This window comes from Acomys minous, assembly GCF_964271855.1.
Source record: "Acomys minous genome assembly, chromosome: 10".
NCBI lineage: Eukaryota > Metazoa > Chordata > Mammalia > Rodentia > Muridae > Acomys > Acomys minous.
The window spans coordinates 50,523,516-50,544,017 of NC_140491.1; the positions used below are offsets into that span (position 1 = coordinate 50,523,516).

The 20,502-nt window shown below is 45.9% G+C and overlaps 1 long non-coding RNA gene across 1 annotated transcript; it reads right to left on the reverse strand.

Moving 5' to 3' along the window:
• Positions 1–4,817: 4,817 nt before the first annotated feature.
• On the reverse strand, positions 4,818–7,107 carry LOC311606653. The gene is made up of 3 exons (XR_014782389.1): positions 6,837–7,107; positions 6,646–6,709; positions 4,818–5,012 (listed from the first exon to the last, which is right to left on the reverse strand). It is a non-coding gene; the product is annotated as an uncharacterized lncRNA (long non-coding RNA).
• Positions 7,108–20,502: the final 13,395 nt, after the last annotated feature.

Here is a 20,502-nt window from a genome sequence, read left to right on the forward strand (position 1 = left end):
GTAAAGAAACAGAGTCTTCTTCCCAGAGAAAGTTACACAACATTCCAAGGTGAAATTCAGCATCTAATTAGCTATGCCCATGCATGCCCTGCGGAGAGCGTGCCATCCTTTATATCCCTCCTCCATGTTTGGAGAGCCAGAGACTCGGTTTGTTAAGTAACACCATTGTGCCCCGTGTGTAAAGTCACAACAAAGACAAGAGTCCAGACTGATGAGGCCAGAAGCCGAGAAGCCAAACTCCAAGACACATGAAATTTGAAGTCTGGACCCAGAGCACTTTCCATGCCTTCACTTTAAGGATGGATAAACTTGAAATGAGCTTCTCCAGCTCTGGCGAGGGGGGAGGGGAGGGGGGGTTGGCTCAGGAACTAGAAGGTTCCAAGTTCAAGTGAGACGCTGAGGAGGAAGCACTGTTAAAGGCTCAAGGAAGGACTCTGAGACGAGACAAGTTCTCATGGGGAAGGCATGAGCTGGGGAAGGCGGGGGCGGCAGCGGTCGGGGCTTCAGATCCATCCTTAACACCAACTGTCTGGACCTTCGGCAGTATAACTGCTCCCAAACTCGTTTTCCCCCATCCATAAAATGAAACTGATAATGATCATTCTGTAGCGTCTGGGGGAAATGGCAGGTGTGATTTTAGCGGGTCACTAATTGGCGTTTGGGGGATGAAACAACAAATCAAATGTTGCTTACAACTATTCCTCTGAGAAAAGCAGGGTATCAGAGGTCGGGGAGGTAAACGGAAGCAGGGCATTCAACCTGCAGGTCACAAGGATGTGAAAATGCTGTCCAGCCACTAACAGGTGTCGTCCTGGAGGGATTCCCATGACTCAGAACCGGCTGCCACCCCTCTACCCCCCCCCCACACACACACACTGTGTACTGCCTGATGGTATAGCAAAAACCATATAGACTGCATTTATATAATGAGTTCCCAAGACTTAGAGCAGATGTAGTAGACTCCTAAATTTTCTGAAAGAATTTTTTTTTAAAGATAAGTTATTTTATGATGCATTTAGGGCGTGTTGTCTTCCAACCCAATTCCACAGTGCGCCAGCACTGAGGGCTGCACTGGGATTTTGTCTGAGAATGTATGAGTTGATAATGTCTGTGTCTATGGCATTTTTTTTTGTTTGCTTGTTTCGGGGGGGGGTGTGCAGAGAATCCCCTCTCATATTGGCTCCATTGCACAGGGAGTTATATTTTTCAAAAAGAGAGATTCTTGGAGCACCGGGCCTCTGACTCACAAGACTGCAGAGTTCAGATAGTACCATGACTGAAAGCAGCTCAGCGATCTTCTGACGGTCTAAACTGCAGACCAATTACCTCTCAACCCATCAGGGCTGCATAGGTAGGGTTCTATTTGAAAAGTGGCAAGGAGCAGCCATTTAGAAAACACAAGAATTACCTCTAAAGGGTGGTCCTATTTAAAAAGATTTTTAAAAAGCAGAATGAGTATAGCTCTAAAAAGCAAACTGAGCCCCACAGCAAGTCTAAGTCTTGTAACTCCCCCCACCCCCACTTAGGTTGTCGTCAGTCAGAAGACTCCAGGTTGAGGAAAGCCAAGGTAGGCTTTTAAGTAAGTTTTCTAACTTGCGGTTTCCTTTAACAAGATCAAAGCTAAATGTTCTGCAAGGAAGTTTTCTCAACGATAAAGGCAAGAAAAATCCGCCCTCAAAGGTATTTTTTCAGTTTGCAGAAACAGCTTTGGTTGCACAATATCCTGTTTTTCCCTAAATTAAATTTCACATTTGCAAATGTTGATCAACAAACCAATCCTGTCATTGTTCTTAGTTTTCAAGCTAAACGGCTGGCCTGGGGGGACACTGCGAGGCTGGTTTGCTTGAAGGACCTTCTCTCAGTGACGCGCTGAGGTCCATCTCTCATCTTCCTGCCTTTTCTTCTCTTGCTCTGCATCCTTTCCCACTGCCCTTGGTGCTGACAGACAGATGCCTCCTTCTAACTGGGTTTTCTCACTCTATATATCTAGTCAAATGCTGGACGGCTCTGCCTGGATGTCCCATTCTCAGACTCACCGTGCGCACTAAGGCGGTCCTCTGTGCTGCACATCTCTCTTGGAATGCTTCTCTCAGCCAGTGCAGAATTCTGTTTATGTACAGGAAAACCTGAACACTGTTTTATAAGAGTGCGGGAGGCAGAGGCAGGCGGATCGCTGTGAGTTCGAGGCCAGCCTGGTCTACAGAGTGAGTCCAGGACAGCCAAGGCTACATAGAAAAACCCTGTCTCAAAAACTCAAAAAAAAAAAAAAAAAAAAAAAAAAAGAGTACGGAAGAGACTCAGAATAGTAGCAATTCGCTTCAAGGAAGGAAGGCGGGGTGTGATTGCTATAGACTTAAGTAATCAACCCTAGAGGCACCGACGTGGAAGGAAACTATATGTGTATCATGAGTTAGGGCAGGGTAGGCCACACAGAGATAACAAAGGAAACCAATTTAATGAACTAAAAAAAAAAAAAAAAAAATGAACACCACCAACTACAGTAAAAGCCATGCCAGAGAGAAACTAGGGGTCCAGTCAGCCCTAGATCCTCAGGGAGTTGCAGGAGCCCCACTGGTCTCGGGTGTTGTGGGAGACGGTGGGTGAACAGTGTCAGGATAGACAGAAAAGGTAATGCTAAGGCCAAATGATCACTTAGAAGGGCTGGGCAGGGCAAGCGCTTTGAGTAGTGATGAGGGTGACGCGCCAGATCAGGGGATCGTGAAGATGGGAGCGAGAAGAGCGCCGAGTCTAGAGTGTAGTCAGCAGCAAAGCTTAGGGCTCAAGGAAACAACGCTTTCCTGTTTTCAGAACCAGCTTGAGGTTCTTACTGCTTCCAGACTCAGTAAAGTGCAGTCTGGGATATTGGACAAGCCTAAAAGCAAACTGAAAAGCTCATCCTAGCACTGCGATCCGTCCCCTCTCCTCCGCAACAGCATCCCAGGTCCACGCTGAACCCTCGCTGCTTTCTCTCTGGGCCCAGCATTTCTCCTTGATTTGATGGATACCATTTACTGGCCCTTGGCTTCTGATGAGACTCCACCTTCCGCGCGGTATGTGAACACCTCCAGCTGATTTCCACTGGGGCTTTCCCGGTTGGGGTCAGGTTTGTCCAGTCAAAAGATGAATTAATAAGAAGGAAGCTAAGGGTGTAGCTTGGTCGCGGAGTGATGACCTGGCATGTGCCTAGGCCCTGGGTTCACTCCCCCAAACCTTTCCTAAATGCTTTGCAACCTGCAGGGCAGAGTTAAGCATTTCCGTCGTCCGTCCGTCCGGGATTCATTTCCTTCTCAGACCAAATGCATGTGGTAGGTGGTACAGCAGATTGACGAAACAAAGAGGGCCATTGTGCCGCATTCACAGAGCTTCTAAAGTAAGCAAGCAGGACTCTGAATTCAAATGGCTGCCTTTTAATTACTGTGCTATACTAAATAAAGAACGGAGTGGGGGCTGGGGGCGAGGATAGAGACAACGTGGTTTCGTGATCTAAAAATTTTTAAATGTGCTGAGCAGTTGTAATCACAGAGAAGAGAGAATTGCAAAGCTGGAAGTGCCACCAAGGGAGAGAAAGGCCTCCAACTATACACGCAGGCACATTTCTTTTCTTTTCTTTTCTTTCTTTCTTTCTTTTCTTTTAATTAGACGAACTCGGGGAGAGGAGATGTCAGAATCTTCTGGGTAGAATTTGCCTTGCGCTGCCTGGTGGGTGGAAGTGAGATTTGAGAGCCCTTGAACTGCAGCTTCTAGGGCCTAAGTCAGAAAGGTCCAAGCCTTACGGCCGTGACAGTCTCACAGTCCTGCCACTCGGCAATAGGGAGGGTAGGGTGTCTGAAGTCTGCAAAGCTCACAAAGCAAGAGCTGAGGAGAGCTTTTGGCCCATCCTTTCCGTCGCTTCCAGCCGCCAGAAACTCAGCAGCAGGCAGGGCCACAACCTCTGATGAATATTCATGATCACCCCAAAGCCACTTGGCTGGGCAGTCTCCTGCTGTCTGACACCTATGAAGGCTATGAATGTGGCCCAACACAAAATCATAAACATTTTGAGACTTTTAAAGATGATTTTTTTCCTTGTGGACTCTGTTTGTTTGGTTTTGGCTTTGGGTCCTGCTGCCGGAACTTTGTAAATGACAAGATGTGTCAGTGTCCAGAGACCTTCTGACAGGAAGTTAGAAGGAAGAGGAGAGCTTGCTTTTGGAGTCGGAAAGAAGAGGGGCACACATAATGTGGACTGAGAGTGAAGTCCGCAGCTGCTAAGCCGAGGGTCCCAGCTTATAAAGGGCACTCGGTCCCCCTCGCACGCAGTCATGAAAGCAACAGACTGAAGCCGGGCGTAGTGGTACTCGCCTTTAATCCCAGCACTCGGGAGGCAGAGGCGGGAGGATTGCTGTGAGTTCGAGGCCAGCCTGGTCTACAAAGCTAGTCCAGGACAGCCAAGGTTACACAGAGAAACCCTGTCCCGAAAAACAAACAAAAAAGAAAAGAAAAAGAAAAGAAAACAACAGACTAGCTGTTCACTGTTCACTGAGGCTTCCGTGCTGTCTTCATACCCCACACGTGTTGTTAGACACGCATTTCAGTTTCTACAGGGGCCAATCGGCGTACCTCATGGTCGTGGCACTGGTGTCAGTCTGTGTAACGAACTATCAATTTCTAAAACCACTAGGGCTACACTGCTTTAGACGCAATCGGAGCAACCATATGTAAATTCTTGCATTGGGCTTTTTTAAAATTTTGATTGGTGGAGAGATTTTTCCAACACTGATAATATTAATGCAGAGTAAATGCATTTCACTGGTTTGTGGACCCAGATTGGGGGGCGGGGGCAGAGGCGGGGCAGAGGAGGGGCGGGGAGCAGGGGAGGGGGGCCGGGTGTGGTGGTGGTGGTGTCCTGTTGTTATTGTCGTCTTAAGAGTTCACTTTAGAATCCACTCAACAGAAATCACTGGAAATTTCTTGAGTACATCTATTCCATTAGTTCCTCCATTAAGAGAGAGTCTCTGCTTCTTGCCTACAAACTAGAAGTGAAAGAAATTATATTATAAAAGGAAAACCAAAGAATAGTGAGGGCTACAGTATGAAAGCTTTTAGCTCCCCCACCCACAGCCACCCCAGAGAACTGAACAAATAGACACTACTGTGAGTAGCCTATGAGATGTTATGGCAAGTGGGGCCAGAGGCAGACGAGGGGCAGCGACCAATGTCCCAGTAATGTGTATTCTAGAAGTTACAGCGGGGCTTGGAGAGATGGCTCAGTGGTCAAGAGCACTGGCTGTTCTTGCAGAGGTCCTGAGTTCAATTCCCAGCACCCACATGGTGACTCACAACCATCTATAATGTGATCTGATGCCCTCTTCTGGCCTACAGGTGTATATGCAGGCAGAATACTGTATACATGATAATAAAAAAATAAATCTTTTAAAAAAAAAAAAAGAAGAAGAAGAAGTTACGGCCAAACTCACCATTAATCCCTAGAAGAATTCCAGATGGGACAGGTAAGCAAGAAACTAGTACACAACTTAAAAAGGAGAACCAGTAAGAATTTACAGAGGTGAGGGAGGAAGGGGTGGGGCTGGAGCCAGAGCTCAGCAGTTAAGGCACTTGGTGCTCTTGCAGAGGACCTCAGTTCTATGCCCGGCACCCACAGGGTGCCTCACAGCCATCTTTAACTCCAGCTCCAGGATATCTCATGTCCTCTTCTGATTTCCGAGGCTACCAGGCACACATGTGGTACAGATACACACATGCACACAAATGCTCACACTCAAAATATGAATAAATCTTTTAAAAAGTACTAGGGACTGATCGAGCAGACTTTATTCCTTTAAAAAGTTTTAATGAAGACCTGAAATTTATCACAGTGCAAAAATAAAATGAAATAAAGTCTCCCTGCAACTTCCTGAACAGAACACCAACAGTCCAGGCCTTAAGGTCAACAATTAATAAATGGACCTCATGAGGCTGAGAACCTTCTGGAAGGCAGTGTTAGGATTCTCCTTCAGTCGACCTACCTGTGATGTCACTGCTTACCTGGTATGAGGGCATGGCCCTGGCCTGGGCCATATAAAAGACACTCTCCATGTGGCTTGCTCTCACTCTCTCTCTCTCTCTCTCTCTCTCTCTCTCTCTCTCTCTCTCTCTCCCTCCCTCCCTCCCTCTCGGGTACCCCTTCCCCCCTTTCCTTCTCCCCCCATGTTCATCTAATAAACTCTGCATAACATAATATCTACCTGGTACCTTATATCCTAACATCCGCCTTAAACTTTAATTTTATATATAACATTGGTGTTAAAACCCCACGTTGGGCGCCAAATGTAAAAAGTTGAGCGGCGGAGGTTAGAGGTGAACGGCAGAGCTGTACAGAGGGATGGAACCACACCACGGAACAGATCCACTTAAGGGGGTTAATAGGGAGATACAGGAACCGTCTCTGGAGACACACGTGGAGAGAGAGGGAGAGAGGGAGGGAGAGAAAGAGAGAGAGAGAGAGAGAGAGAGAGAGAGAGAGAGAGAGAGAGGAGAGGTAGAAAGGTAGAGAGAGAGAGAGGGAGAGGCATGTGCAGATATTAATGCAGCCGAAGCACCCAAGCAGAAAATACTTTTTGACTCAACTATAAATCAGGAAAAAGAGGAGCTAAAAGTTTAACTTACTGAAAGATTAACCTCCAAACAACATGTTTCAGGTGCAAACAGAATTCTTAATACGACGGTTCATCTGTATAAACCCAAAACAAACTATCTCAACTAATTCTCATTGGTCAGATCCCAACTGAAGTCCACCCCCGCCCCCACCCCCACCCCCGCCCCTGCCCCTGCCTGAGTACGAGCGAGGAGAAACCTACAAGACATCTAGAACGGTTCAAAGCCCCAAACAACACCACCTAAGAAGCACTTGGAGAGGAAGTTAGTTACGTAACGGCCACCTTCTGATGTTGAAGAGATTCGATCTGCAGAGCTCCAAACGGTAAGATTAGAACAAGTGACTTAGTGGCTGGTGTGCGACAAGCTCGCGAGTGAACACATAGAAGAGCTGTTCAACAATGACCGTTCTTGAAAAACGGTCAACTCACAATTACTCAAAGTAATTCCCACAGGGGATAGAATCCAGCTGTCAAGGATCATGCCTGAGACGTCATCAGTCATCATCGTAGTTGCACCGGAAAAGGAACTACCCAGTCTGAGAGTTCACCGTCAGGCATGACTAATCAATGGCCACTCTCTATCTTGCGAAGCTAAACTCAGCCTGGCAACCCCTTTGAAACAGTGCTTCAAGCCATGTCGATTAAGTCACTGAAGCTGACAAACCCGCCCAACCCAGATGATTCCTTAATGTCTTAAGATGCCACCGTTTAGAATGTCCCCAATTACACAACTGTAAGTCTGTAAATTAATTGAGAAGTCCAAAGATATTACCAACTATCCATGTGCGTATTTGTTACATCTACGTGTATACCTTTGTACACACCTAAACATGTGGACCTGTACAAGCATGTCTTGGCCCTAACTGAAATGAAAAGCACACGAAGAAAACAATTCACTGACCATGGGAACCCTTTAGCAGTGGATCCCAATTGTTGACACCTACTGGCATTGTCTTACAGATACCCATTCGTCTTGCCTCTAAAATATCCAGACTTTTCCTACTTTATCCCAAACTATATAAAATTTCAAAACTGTTGCTTGTGGTGTCGTACACCTCCATTCTAGGACTCAGAGGCCGAGGCAGGAGAATTATGATTTCAAGGCCAGCCTGTGATGCTACCTGGTGCGTCTGAGGCTAACCCAGACTGTATAGTGAGACACTTGCCTCAAACGTAAAAGAAAAAAAAAGTCAGTGCAGAGAAACTCCTAAGGAAGAGGGCATAAAGGTAGGCTGCAGAGAGTGTGGGGTAACGCCCACTATATTGATCGCCACCCCTGTCTTTTCCATGCTGCCTCCAAGGGTTAGAGACAGTGTCGTGGGCTCATCCGGGCAGGATGGCTTTTATTATAGAACTCTGGTCGCAGAGGAATTCTGTCACGTGGGTGTGGGAAACTTTGTGGGAAGAAATGAGAGGAAGTCTACAGCCTAGCACTTCCCTAGATTCCCAAGATTTAGAGCTTGGGAGACAGGAGTGGAAATCCTAGTTGTTGCTGGCCACTTCCGTGTGGTTGCTGTGTTTAGCAGCCTGCCCTGGACAGAGTGGGCTCTGCTGGACAGGCCACAACCCAATAGCGGAAGATGTCGGTCTGTGGCTAGGAATACTGAGGAAGGGAGGGAGGGAGGGTACAGTGCACGCCTCTTGTCTAAAATTCCTGGATATCGGATTATGGCACCATTTGCCACAGGTCAAGATTTGAAAAAGAAACCAGGCGACATATCTCTTCGGGGAGCCATTTCCACCAAATGATTGACAAGGAAATAAAATATCTCTTTGGAGCGACATAAAGACGCTGTACGTGTACGGTGTCAGAGTGTCTGCTTAACACTACCTCTGCCTGTCTATTTGCTGTATCCACTTTGGTTTTGGTTTCTATAGTGTGGGAATGATTTTCACTAAGGTGCATTTAACACACAGTAGGCTAGAAGACAGAATAGGAGACAACTGACCACTAAGGCAAGGCTCCAAGGTGACCTACGCAATATACTGTATCTAAATCAGCCAGAATTGACGACTGTCACTTTTTACTTCCATTTCTTTTCTTCTTATATTGCTTGAGATCTTTTTTTTTTTTTTTTTGGTACCTCCCCTCCTTCTACCAAGGTGCCAACCACTTGTTCTGTGATTCTCCATGGCTCCATGGTGACTCCACATTCTTGTTAACACTCCTGCATCGTGAAAGCCGAACACATCTATCATCTGATCGATGTACAACCATCCCTCAAGAGGTTACTAAATGCCTTTTCTGTGAAGCAACCTTCCCTTTTAAGCATAATGCAGTGTTATAATTTGACTTTCAAGAGCCACTCAGGGTGGAAGTAATGATTAGACAGGCCCGTATATAAACATCACACACACACACACACACACACACACACACACACACACACATACTCCTTTCAGGGCAGCGTGACTAAAAATATACAAGTCGTGTCCTAGAGCCAGCGAGAAATCACCTAATGGGTTTCCACTTGTAGGCTCTCAAGAGCCCTTCTCTTAGAAAGCAGAGCTAAAGTGTTGGTTTCTGCACTGTCCCTTCAGATAATAGGCAGAAGCTATTATCCTCAAAAAGGAGAAAAAAAAAGCCCTCTGGGAGCACAAAGCAGCCCAGGTGGAACCTCCTTCTCCTTCTTCTTCCCAATTCTTTCCCCCACTCCCCACAGTCTAGAGGATCTTATATGTTCAGATCATAAAATGCAGCAAGTTTTCAGGCTCCTGGCTCACCAGAAGGACAAGCTATTTAGAAATTAGGTCACGTCTTGGGGCTTTCCTCCAGAGTCTTGCACAGGAACAGGGACGTCACTGCCAGAAGTATCTTTGAAGACAAAGAAGAATGACGACAGATAATGCTGCTGGGAAACGTTGCACAGCGGTGTCCCTTGTGTGTGGGGTCACTCACTCGGAGTGAAGATCTCCTGACAGGAATAACAGGCCTCAGTAGAATGCTGCCAATGTCTGCCTTTATAAAATAGACTGTTTCTGTGTTAGTTTTGCGACTGTGATGTATATCTTCCATGCTTTGAATTCCATAGTGTGGAATTAAAAATATAAAATAAATAGATGAACCTCTGCTGTTTTCTTCCTCCCTCTCTATTGTCCTGTCCCTACACTGACTGCCTCTGATTCCACATAAATAATCAAGAGTTGAAGAGTTCTGACTCACTTGGTCCTTGAAGCATCTTTCCCCTCTAAAACATGGTGCTATTTGATGGCTTGGCTTTCCAAATTCACTCAGATGTGATGAAGGCACAGGGCCACCCATCCAGCCAGGCCATCAGGCCATCAAGCACTCTTCACACAAGCAATTAATTCCCTGCTCTTATCAGGGAAAAAGAACAAGTTCAAAGTCCTACAGCAGGTAACAGCCAGGACCTGTTGGCCTCAGGTTCAGAGGCAGAACCAGCTTGTAAATGGAGTTGCCAGGACAGTTTTGCAAACATCCAAGTATGCATGGCCAGTTGACAATGGCTTCCAGGTAGAAGAGAGAGACGAGAAGCCGAGCAGGCACCCAAAATTTGCAAACTGGCATAAGTCCTCAGTTGCATGACAAGACGTGGAGGATCTGCTTCCGGGCACAGAGGTGCACTGTGGGTACAAGCTTAATTTCCTCCTGTACATTTCTGTGAGAGTTTGAAACTATCCAGGGCTTCTTGTTTTTTGTTGTTTGTTTGTTTGTTTGTTTTCATCAAAACTGCTGCCAAAGCATTTCAAAACTGTGTTGCCTAGTTGTCTCTTAAAAGAATAAAGCTCCTTTGGGGGAGAAGGGCACAAGGTCCTGTCGCAGGAGAAATCAATAGGAAATGTTAATCTGTCCGTGATAAATTATTGTATGTATTGATTTCCATGGCTTTTAGGGCTCTTAGTAACAACGGAGGGAAGACTAATGGTTCTGGAATGTGCGTACCCTCCATTTTACAGCACCAGGGGGCAGGGAGTGTGCTGGTTAGAATGTGTTGTGGGGGGGGGAGGGGACTGTTCCCTTTAGTGTAATGGAACCCTCCATTTCAACTCCTCCCTGTCATTTATAAGACAAACAGTCGCAGGAAGGGAACACTGAGCAGCCATCTGCTTTGCATGCAGAATTGGACAGGAAGAGTCACAGGCAGCATGGTACTTTAATTTTTTCTTTAAAACACCGCCAGACGCATTATTCAATAAAGGCCTCTCTTTCATGCAGACACTAACTAACTAAAATACATGGCAGACCACAGTTCCACCGTCACAGTCCTTCTGAGCTGGTCATGAAATTATGTTTTTAGAGACTACGTATGCAATATCTTAAGAGACTGACATATAATAAGAGATGCAAGGAAATTCCAGAAGCATCTACTACCCACGTTCCTTAGTAGACTGGATTTGTTCATTTGCTACATGTCCCCTCACTCAAGTCCACCCATTCTTCACAGAGTTCCTCTCTGGAAATGTCTCTGAGCCCACGAAGATAGACTTCTCTGTGTTCTCGAAGCAAGTCCTGTGACCTCCCAGCACACCACAAACTTTGTACCTTACCTACTTGCTACTTTTGACACTGACCGGGCACCTCTAGTGCTGGAGTGGCCGCTCCTTTGGAGACGTACCTGACCCATGCCAGCGGCTCTCACTTGCACAGCGCACCGTGTGCAGTCCCTCGGTAGGCACGATGTGAGGTCTCAGTATCGACCGTCTCGTATCCCAGCTTGATCTAAGGAGAAGCGATACAGCAGAGTGGGCGTTAGTGAGGAGAAGAGCGAGGCTCCGCCAAGGGGGCGATTCTCTGTCAACCAATATTTAGCTGTTTGTATACTTGGTGGTGAAACCGGAAGGAAGTCACAAGGACAAAGTGCAGACCGCAAGTCAAAGACAGTCACAGAAGGCAGAATTTCATCAGTCTGGTTGCTTTTCCTTCCCCATTCATTCATTCTCTCTGTCTCTGTCTCTGTCTCTGTCTGTCTGTCTCTCTCTCTCTCTCTCTCTCTCTCTCTCTCTCTCTCTCTCTCTCTCCTCTTCCACTTCTTTGCTACCTTGCTCTGCCCTCCCGTTGTATCTGGTGCAGCTCTTACCACTAAATGGGTTTAAGCAATGGGAAAATGAGGTTGAGTCTGGGTTAGTTGGGCTTCGAGGATGTCTGCTTCCCAGAGATGGACGACAAGGGCTGCCCCTGGGTCCTTAGAGAACGCATTTTAGACATCGCACTTATTTACCGTGTGGGTATGTGCACAGGTCAGAGGACACGTGGCAGGAGTCTCTCCATCCCACTGTGGGGGTCCTGGGCACCGAATTCAAGTCCGCGGGCTTGGTGACCAGCTCCTTTACTCACCGAGCAGCCTGGCTGGACACCAAGCTTTTAGAAAAAGCAACCGCGAGAGGATTGTGAGAGACGGCAATTACCAAGGACTTGTGAATAAGGGGGCCCAGACAGCCTTACACTTGAACCCGGAAAACAAAGTGTGGCCTTGAATGGGAGGAGGGACAATGTCCCCCGCTTGGAGGTAGATGTAACGGAACTTTCCCCTTGCTTGAGCTTAAGTTTACTAACCAGGATGGGGTGGGGATTTCAAATAGGATCTGACTAACTACAGTTAATTGACATAGTTTATTTTGTGGCTTATACATATCATCATATTAAGAATCTTCTGTTTGCCCCTGAAACATGCTATTTGGAGAGATTAATCTCTCAGTATGTTAAACTTTTTTCCTGATTTATATTTGAATTAAAAATATTTTCTGTGTTTGGGTGCTTCGGCTGCATTAATATGTGTATGCCGTGTGCATGCCTGGCACTTGTGGAGGCCGGAAGATGGCATTGAACCCCCTGGAACTGGAGTTACACACAGTTGCTAGGAATCGAACCCAGGTCCTTATGAAGAGCAGCCAGTGCTCTTAAACCGATGATCGTCTTTTGCTGGGTACCCATGTCCTGTGTCTTTGCTTCAGGGTGTGTGAGATACCTACTCTATGCCCACTTTGCAGTTGTGAAAACTGAGACAGAAATGCCCAGTGTACTCGCACAGCTGGCAAGTGGCAGAACACATGGCACCAAAGGCATGAATGGAATTCCCCCAAGGCATGCCTGCCGTGGGCCTCATGACGCAAAGATGCGCCCAGCTAGATCACAATGAGGTGCAGACTGGAGGCCTGAGGCTTTTCTGCCCTCACAGGCCATTTCACGTTGTGATGCAGACGCGGGAAGTAGAGTGTGTTCTGTAAGAAACCACTGGAAGGCAGGAAGAAAGGAAAGGAAAGGAGGAAAAGGAAGCATCTGCCTGAGTTATGATGGCTTCTTCTGGGAAACTCACAACACAGATCGCCTGGGGGAAGAGCTTCCAGGGAGGGGTTCTCTACACCGGATTGGCCTACGGAAATAACTATGGCGGACTATCTTAATTACGTTAATTAACGTGGGGAGACCCAGCCTCCTGTGAGCAGCATCATTCAGGAGGTCCTAAACTATAAAAGAGTGGGGGGGGGGGACCAGTCAAGACGAACACAAGCAAGTTGTTGATCGTGTGCGCGTTCCTTTCTCTCTGCTCGTGACTGTGACCAGCTGTCTCAAGCTCCTGTCACTGTCACACCACCCCACAGTGACGGGCTGTAACTGGGAACTGTGAGATAAAGTAAGTCTCTCCCTGCCAAGGGCTCCTTCTCAGTTGTCTTAGTTAGAGGTTTCTGTTGCTGTGATAAAACACTGGGACCAAAAGGGACTTGGGGAGGAAAGGGTTTATTTAGTCATACAACTCTCCGGGTCCCTGTATGATATAGCTGAGGGAAGTCGGGACAGGAACCCGGTGGCAGGAACTGAGGCAGAAGCCGTGGAAGGATGTTGTCTCACTCCTCATGGATTGTTCAGTCTGCTTTTTTAGACCACTCAGGACCACCTACCTGCCCAGGGACAGCCCTGCCCCGCTCTACGCCCTCTCCCGCGGACTTTACCCGCACCAATCATCAATCAGGAAAATGTACTACAGTCTTGCCTACAGGCCAATCAGATGGAGGAATCTTCTTTAGTGAGGCGCCTCTTCCCAGCTACGTCTAGCTTGTGTCCAATTTACAAAATAACCAGCCTAGCCATCTGGATATTTTTATGACAGCAACAGAAATGAAGTGGGACAGTGAGTTTGAGAGGGACATGTGGCCTGCTGGTCTCGCTGTCCTTTAGCCCCGCACAATCAGTGGGACACCCTAGACTCTTGCTCTTCAGAGCAGGTCAGTTTAGAAAACAAGACAGATTTTTCTACCGTGAGCTGTTCTGGAGACACGGCAAGTCAAGCCGCCCATCCCAGAGTTTCCTCCCTGATTCTAATGTCTTCTAGAAGCTGGAGGAAACAGTATGAGAAGGTTAAAGGCATATAAGAAATAGTGCTTTCTTCCTCCACCGTTAGATGACAGTTCTGAAAATAAATAAACAAAAAGTAAGATGTTCCAGACCCCTGGCATGCTGGCGGCTTGAAAACCACAGATTTTGATAGGGGAGGGCTGTAGTGGAAAGCCGAGTAGTCCTGGAGGGCCTCCATGGGAGAGCGTGAGTGCCCACACGTGTGAGCACAGCAAGGCCTGTGGACACAAGGATTTCAATGAGGCTTGTATTTGCCAGCACGGACTGGTAAAGCATGGACAAGCTGCAGCGATGCGGTCACTTACTTCTCTCCTTCGCCGTTCAATTATAAACAACCTGATGATGGAGACTTTACTCTCACAGCAAGTGCAAGAGTGGCTTCCCCAGCTCAGTGCCTCGCACTCATGGGAGAAAATAAGGAATGAACGGGAACAGAAAAATACTCAGTAATTACAAATATTAAGGGGATCTACTTTTTTTTTTCAAATGATAATAGGACTTCATTCGAAGCCAAGACTTGTGACAATGTGATATATCCCCATCAATATTTAGCTGTTAAAGCAGACTGAGAGATACTTGAAGAGACAGCAGTGTTCCTGGAATCTGGCTCCCGGTTGTGGGTGCATTTAGAGAAACACATTGGCTGTCTGAGCTTCGGCATCTGCGCTAACATCTTTGTGAGACATCACAGTCACACCTCATGTGTCGAATGCTAGATTGTGTTATTGATCATCAGGCCTGAAGGAATTCAAGAAGAGCTCGTTATCAGGGAAAATGTTAATCTATCCGATTCTTAAAAGGAGTGCCACAGTTCTGGCACAGAAGTACTAAGCTGATTTTTTTTTTAAAGGAGAACCGAAAAGAGATTGTATTTTTTAAAACTGATTTTACCCAAAGAAATAGGTTTAAAAAAAAATCATCAAAGAAGCATCCCAAAAGGAAAATCCAGAAAGAAGGGTGGGGGACTTGGCTAGTTTAAGTAAGAAAGAGGACGCGTTGACAAGAACACAGCACAGTTATATCGGCCAGTTTGCCTCACAAAGTTGTCACATGTGTATGGTTGTCTATGCTGGGCCTTTTCTTAAACACTTTGGTTATCAAAGGGCAAGATGCAGCATGCCCCCCAGATGAATGAGAACCTATGTATAATATATGGTAGTTTTGGCAACAAGCAGCAGAAATTTGATTCAAACTGGTTTACCCAAGGGTTGGCAAACAGCAGCTGTGGGTTGGCCACCTGTTTTACTGGGACATGTTGACATGCTCCCTTCTGGCAAAAGAGAGAGAGAGTAATTTCTTCTCTGGATGTGGAACATAAATTTTCAGTCAGATTGTGCCAATTTAGGACACGTGTCCATCACTGGACCAAAACGGTTGCCAGAGAAGTGTTGGACACATTTCTGATCCATGTGGAAACATCTGTGGCAACGGGCAGCTTGAAAACAGCAGCAGTGAGGCATGCAGGTGGCTGGTAAGTGGTTAACAGCTCACAGCCAAGTGGACCCCAGACCCTAGGAGCCCCGAGGACGCCCTCTCCTCCCCAACTTTACATAGTTGCTTCTCTACCTCTGATTCACTGTTTTTTTTATCTTCTCTACCTGGTTTCTTTTACCTCTCCCAAAACACAGTGGGAAATACAACTGCAAGTACCTCAGATATGATTAGTCTTCTTGCTCAAACTCAAGGAGAGTGGACATTTCTGGTTTCTTTAAAAATTCAGTTGTGTCATGTGATGTTTTTCTGGAAGATGTCTTGTGAGAGGGCAGGTGATGTTTAGAAAGAGTATAAATAGAACTTCACAGACAGTGCAAGGATGCTTTTTGCATTGCTACACCGTGCAATGCTTCACTGGTCTCTGCTGGTCTTCGCTGGTCTTCGCTTCACAGAGAGACACATTCCAGAGAACTTCCGGTAGTACTCTGGCTGATTCTGGCAGCTTCCACTGATGTGTGCCGATTCGGCAGAGCCTTGCTGTTTCTGTTGGGTCCTGCCACCGCTATGAATTTGTGTTGCTGTTTGGTGTTTGCTATTGGACTGGACTGCTGGTGTCCTGACAATGCAGAATGGAATTGGCCCAAGGAACTGCACCTAAACAAGTCCAAAAACTTTTCCTATTAATATTCTCTGTCCCTTTCCTCTGGTCAGTGGGCTAGGAGGGAGGCTGAAGTATTTAAGAACCCTAAATAAAGTAGGTCTTAAGAAATCTATGCCTACATTCATGACTCATTTTTCCAGTCTTATTTTCAAGATTTTTGAGCTAACTTTTGATAATCCCAGTCAAGGTTAGGATCATCCCTCCATCAAAAGTGAGGTCGTGTTCTGAGGAAATTCTCACTGTAGCCACAGGAACAGAGTGAGAGAGAGAGAGAGAGAGAGAGAGAGAGAGAGAGAGAGAGAGAGAGAGCGAGAGAGAGAGAGAGAGAGAGAGAGAGCATTGAAATTATTTTTCATTTGGGGAAATACAGACATAAAATGGATTCATTTAGACAAGATATTATCATGTCTTTCACATGAAGCCGCAAAGGTAGGAATGTGGTTTGCCATTCCTGTCCCCAAATCCAGAACTGCTTTGTCTCCATGCTCCGAGATAGCAGCTGGTATGTCTACATTTGTAGGCATCAGAAGAAGGGTGGGATTAAGAAGGGGCAAGAGTTACACACCAATTGTAATTTAAGGAAAATTCCAGAAGATGACATAACCAAATTGAGCAACCCTAATCTCAAACTCTGAAATGTTCCCAGACTGGAAACAGTTTGAACACTGAAATGACAACACAATTGGAAAATCCCCACACCATGAAATACCATTTTATGCTCCAAATTATTATAAACATACTATGAAACTGCCTTAAGGCTAGGTGTAGCTGAAAAATAAATGAATTTTGTGTTTAGACTTGTGCCCCACTCACAAAACATATCATAGCTGCATACGTGGGAAGGGGGCCGGGAATGTGGTTCCTTCGGTAGACTGCTTGCCTAACAACATTACAAAGCCCTGGGCATGGTACCTATCACCTGTAACCCAGGGAATGAAGACAGAAGGCACAGAAGTTCAAGGTCACTCTAAGATGACTTCAAAAAAAATGATAGAAAAAAATCAAATATTCAAAAATCTAAAGAAAAATATGAAATTCTGAATACTTCTGGTACCAAGCACTTTGAATAAGGGGAATTCCACTGTCATTCTTCCTCTTAATACTTTTCAAGGGAAAGAGTCTCTTTTTCATGGACATCAATTTGCCCATTTTTTTTTTTAAATACTGGTTTCTATCACTACAGAGTAAGAAAACAAGTACTAAGGGACCAATAGCTTCTCTGCAAACTGACCATTCATCTTCAAGCTATGCAAGACTAAAACCATTTCTTTAAAAGTTTATGATGTAAGTTTTTTGTTGTATTTTCTTAGTTTCATGTGTATCCGTGTTTTGGCCTAATGCATGTCTATGTAGCACTTGCACGGCTGGTGCTCTTGGGATTGGAATTATGAAGGGTTGTGAGCTTCATTGTGGGTGCTGGGAATTGAATGTGGGTCCTCCGGAAGGACAGCAAGTGTTTGTATGCTGAGCCATCTCTCCAGCCCCAAAGCATTTCATTTTAATTTAGTTTATTTTATATTAACAAATAATAGTTGTTTCTGTTTCTAAAGTAGAATGGGATAGTCTGGTCTAATTATATATGGTAGGACGAGCCATCAAGATAATTGATTTCTGGTTGTGGTTGGACGTGGGATGTCTCCCAGAGGCTTGGATGTTCAAGGCTTAGTCCCCAGTGCAGTGGCATCCAGAGGGGTTAGTGACTGGATTCTGAGGGCTCCGACATCCGTGGATAGAGATTTAGCAGATGGGATCTGGCCTCTGTATGTTATCCCAGCCCCTTTTTATCTGGGTGTCACTAAGTGAGCAGCTTTGCTCCACCACATGCTCCCTGCCACGATGGTCTGCCTCGTCCTAAGAAGCAAAGCCAAGAGACCACAGAGGGAAATCTCCGAAGCCAGGAGCCCAAAATAAAATAAATCTTTCCATCTTTAAGTTAGTTTTCTTGGGTAAATTTTTTGGGTGATTTTTCAGTGATTAAAAAGTGGTATTTGTTCATCTCACCAACTCCTCTTTTCCTGTGTGATGAAGATCTTTATATCTCAGAAAGCACAAAGGCATTCGCCATTAAGAGGTGCAAAGGGGAGGTCAGCAAAACAGCTCATATTTACACTCTTGTGTAGTAGCTGCTTTCTTGTTGGTGTGATAATACAATATGAGCAGGGCAACTTAAGAAGAGAAAGGGCTGCCGGGTGGTAGTGGCACGCGCCTTTAATCCCAGCACTCAGGAGGCAGAAGCAGGTGGATTCCTGTGAGTTCGAGGCCAGCCTGGTTTGCAGTGCGAGTCTAGGACAGCCGCGGCTACACAGAGAAACTCTGTCTCGAAAAAAAGAAAAGAAGAGAAAGGGCTGTTTTAGCTTATGGTTCTAGAGAGATGAGAGTCCATGGTGGCCCAGCCGAGGTAGGTGGCTGGGGCAGGAAGCTGAGAGCTCACATCTTAAACCACAAGCACAGAGAGAATGAACTGCCAATAGGTTGGGGCCTTGATCGCTCAAAGCCCACCCCTCAGTGACGCACTTCCTGTAGAAAGGCCGCACCTCCTAAACCTTCCCAAACCCTGCTGCCAGCTGGGAACAAGTGTTCAAATAGACGAGCCTGTGGCATTTCGGTTCAAACTACAGCACCCTGTCGTTGAAGTTGAAATACATGGCTATTGTTTCATTTGTGTCCTGTGAGATATTTATGATGAGAGCTGCTGACTTAATGAGGACTGAGCCTCCTATGGCAAAGTCATATCATTTTAGGGAAAATTCTGTGTACTTCTGGAGTTGTCACACTATGAAAGGAGATGGATAACATTTCTTACGTTCCGACTCAGACTTGGGAGCATCAGACGCAGGAAATCTATGACATAAGCTTGGGAACCACCGTCTGCCGGCTCAGCTATCACCAGGGTCCAGAGTGGCCAGCGGTATTTGTTACTGAAATAGTGTCCCAGGACTGTTTGCTACAATAAGAGCGTGTGACGCTTCCACCCGAGGCCTTTCACAGGTGGCCTACTCTCTTTCCAGTGTGTTTCATATGGGAAGATGACTGACACCATCTCCTGCTACGGGGGGTGGGGGGGAGGGGTGTCGCTAGTGGCGAGTCCGCCAATTTAGGATCAGGTCTCGTGCTTGTGAAGGAACAGAGTGGGAAGGATTTTTGTTTAAGCGTCACTGCTGAGGTTGTACCAGCCATGTGAGCCAACACCCTTCCTGCAGTGGTGGTGGCGGCGGGGGGGGCATGAGAGCAATTGCGTCAAGTATTATCTGGCAACAAGAATAGAACATTATTCTGAGCGACAAAGTGTTATTCAAATTCGACCGAAGTACACAGATGCAGTAACACGGTAATTATTCTAAGAAAGAATGTCTAATTTAGACATTACCTAACCTTTTGGGTTCTATTTTTGAGGGCATTTGTAATCCAAATGAGCAACCAACCTGCTTCTCTCGGGCTTTTACATCAAACTCAAAATCTGATTTGCAATTTTATTTCAAGCTCATCCTCCCATTTATTAGCGTTCAGTCAATATCTCAATGAAGGAGACGTTTTAGGCCCAGGTGCTTTGCAGACAAAGAATAGAGGAGTAAAGAAATTGGTTCCATTGTTTCTAGTGTGGCAAAGCCGCCGCGTGTCACTCCGGAACTGTTCCTTTTCTGGCACGTGCTGCCCTGTGAGGTCTGGGCAAAGGCGGAAGGCGCACAACGACTGGTGTTTTCTCAGTGTTGAGACTTTGGCCTCTCCCCATGAACAAACAGAAAAATCCACCATTAGCTGTTACAGTCAACTTTCAATCCTCAGAAAACCACTCATTAATTCATTATTTTGGCAATAAGTTTCGAGGCTCCCGTTTGTACTGAGTGTGCTGAACCGTGACCGGAAAGAACCCCCCCCCCCCACTCCTCAGAGAATTTACTATTCAGTGACACTGGTATCACTTTGATTATAGGAACAATTGCAAGTATATAGGAAGTAATCAAAGGAAATATGTATACATGACCAGAACAGTTGGGTGGAATTACATAAGTAACTCTCTGACATGCTTCAACATCCTATAATGCTACTGTATTCCTATGGCAATGTTTTAATTTAAAAATATGATAGTTATTTGAAATATTAGTCATATGTTTTGAGTGACAAATTAGTTCTTCAACCAGAGTTACTTTAAGGATGTAGAGGAATTTTCATTCAGAACATGGCTGCTTTGACAAGAGATCACATCCAGAGATGATCTAAGACCGTGTGATCCAGCTGGAATGCAGACACAGTGAGACACCTTTAATCTCAGGAGACAGAGGCAAGCAGGTCTCTGAGTTCAAGGCCAGCCTGGTATAGAGCAAGTTTCAGATAAAGAAAAGCTTAGTTTCGGGGGTGGTGATGCACGTGTTTAATCCCAAACAATGAAGGTAAAGTTAGTTTGAAGCACCCTTGTTTGGAAAGTGATGCCTAATTGAGTGGCAGACAAACTGACTAATCAG